The sequence below is a fragment of the Piliocolobus tephrosceles genome, chromosome X (assembly GCF_002776525.5).
Source record: "Piliocolobus tephrosceles isolate RC106 chromosome X, ASM277652v3, whole genome shotgun sequence".
NCBI lineage: Eukaryota > Metazoa > Chordata > Mammalia > Primates > Cercopithecidae > Piliocolobus > Piliocolobus tephrosceles.
The window spans coordinates 25,995,940-25,998,331 of record NC_045455.1 but is presented as its reverse complement, the minus strand read 5'-3'; the positions used below and the strand labels follow the sequence as shown (position 1 = coordinate 25,998,331).

The 2,392-nt window shown below is 31.3% G+C and overlaps 1 non-coding gene across 1 annotated transcript; it reads left to right on the top strand.

The window, feature by feature from the left end:
* Positions 1–2,111: 2,111 nt before the first annotated feature.
* LOC111551811 lies at positions 2,112–2,180 on the top strand. Its single transcript, XR_002734475.1, has one exon. It is a non-coding gene; the product is annotated as a small nucleolar RNA SNORD38 (small nucleolar RNA).
* Positions 2,181–2,392: the final 212 nt, after the last annotated feature.

Sequence of the window (2,392 nt, the reverse complement as noted above, 5' to 3'; positions counted from 1 at the left end):
GTTGCCCCTTATATAAAGTATACATGAACTCATGTAGTTTATGTTATTTAGTATCTGGCTTCTTTTAACTTATTTTTTGACTTTTATCTATCATTACATCAATTAGTAGTTCCTTCCTTTGGTATTGCTAAGTATTCTTTCACTAAATAATACAACAAATATTTTGACAGATGCAGAAGGATTATTGATGTAAGTTAATTAATGTAATATCCCAGTTACTTGTGATGCTGAGGTGGGAGGATCACTTGCGCCCAAGATGTCAAGGCTGCAGGGAGCCACAGTTGTACCACTGCACTTCAGCCTGGGTTACAGAGCAAGACACTGTCTCATAACTAATAAAAAGGCATTATAAGAGCTCCTATTATATAAATGTTCAACAAATTTGTTTTGTTATTTCTAACATTTTAATCAAAATAAGTGGTTCACATTTAGTAGTACCAAGGTCATATGTGGAGACTGGTAGTTTTAGTTAATTGTAAGATGAGAAATTCTCTTCATTCATTGATTTTTTAAAAGTATCTATTATGGTTTAGGTGATGAGAAAATATACATAAACAATAAATAATAATCTTATTAATTTTACAGTACTTGAAATTGAAGTATGATATTTGCTGATAATAAAAATAAACTCTTGATGCTCTATTGATGAGAATGGTTTAATTCTCATTGCTTTTATATATTCTTAAGGATATATTGAAGGCTTATCTACATAAATTAAGAACATTTAACTCCCTCTGGAATCATTGTGAAAATAAATGTCTTTGATTTCCTAATAGCTATGTAACTCACAAAAATAAGGGAAAGTAAATTTTAAATAAATTTGTATCTACAAATTGATTTATATTTGTACTGAGGACATAGCAATATTTCATAAATCAAACATCAATGATAAAAATATGTATTCCATCTATAAAGCTTTAAAAGTAAGGTGTTGCATTGAGATTACTTTCTACACATACCCCCTTCAAAGATGTTTAATAATATTTCACACTTAAATGAAGACATACAAATGATACAGTTATCACACTCTCTCTCTCTTTCTCTCTCACATACACACGTATATACATGTTCTTTTTAAAATTCAGAATACTAATAACAAATAAGTCCTTGAGGGGAAAAAAGAAAAAAAAAGCTCTTTATATGCCAAATTACTGAGAAAATGTTCAGCTGTTTTTTTTCATCTTTTTTTCTTTTATACAGAGAAACTCAGGTATAAACTTCTAGCAGCATTTTGATCAGATTTAGAAAATAGTTGAAAGAGGAAGAATAAAGGGAGATGATAGAAATGGCAGAAAACTTAAGGCATCTTTGGATGAAAAAATAACCTGAATCAAGAAAAGGTAATTTTTGATGGTGATTACACTTTGAAGAAAATAAAATGGATTGAGGAGACAGATATGATTGGGCAGGAAATTAGATAGGGTGGACAAGATGGCATCTCTAAAAGGGGCTATTGAGCTGATACTTGAATGATAAAAAGGAGCAGGCTATCAGAAGTTATGAGTCAAGTGTTTTTCAGAAAGAGGAAAAGAAAAAATAATGGAAATAGGAATAACCCATTAGAGAAAATGTGAGAAGGCTTACATGGTTGGAACAAAATGAATAAGGGTAAGTTTCAGAAGAAGAGAGTAAAGACAGAAAAATATAAGGTGGGAGGAGATAAAGAGTTTATACCTTATTTTGAGTAATGGAAATAATTATTGGGTTTTATGTTGGATAATATCTGTGATCTGAATTAGAATGTGAAGATTACTGCAGCTGTCTTGCAGGTCATCAATAGTTTTGGGAAAAAGAGAATGTTTTAGAACTGTTAGCAGGTTACTGGAAAGTTTATGTAAAAGATGTTAGATACTTCAGTAGGATCCAGGCAGTACTGTTTTAAGAAATAGTCCAGTTTAGATACTTTCTGAAAGAATAAATAGCAAGATTACATAAGGTTGTAATGACTGGAAGGATCAAGGAGAAAGCCTAGTGTTCTGGTCTGAGAGACTGGGTAAATTGAAGTAGTATTAACTATGTTGTATGAAACACACAAAAGCAATTTGTGAGTGGAGAAACACCAGAATTTAATATTCAAAATTCAAGGCCAAATATTGGAATTAATAAATTAATCTCAGTGATGAAAACTTTGTCAAGTTATGCTACTGACATTAAGTGATGATAAAGTGTGTCTGAGGAGAAAAAAATAAATAAATTCACCTATTGGGAAAGTGTTGTTTGAGAAGAGAAAAATGACAAGAACTGAAAACAGTTGTTCTCCATCACTTTGTGGTCTGGAGTAGACAGAAGAGCAAAGGTACAAAGAGTCATCAGCTGATAATCCTTGAGGGATACTAAGAGAGTGTGGTAACATGGAAACCAATGCCAATATTTCTAGAATAAGAGTGTTAAC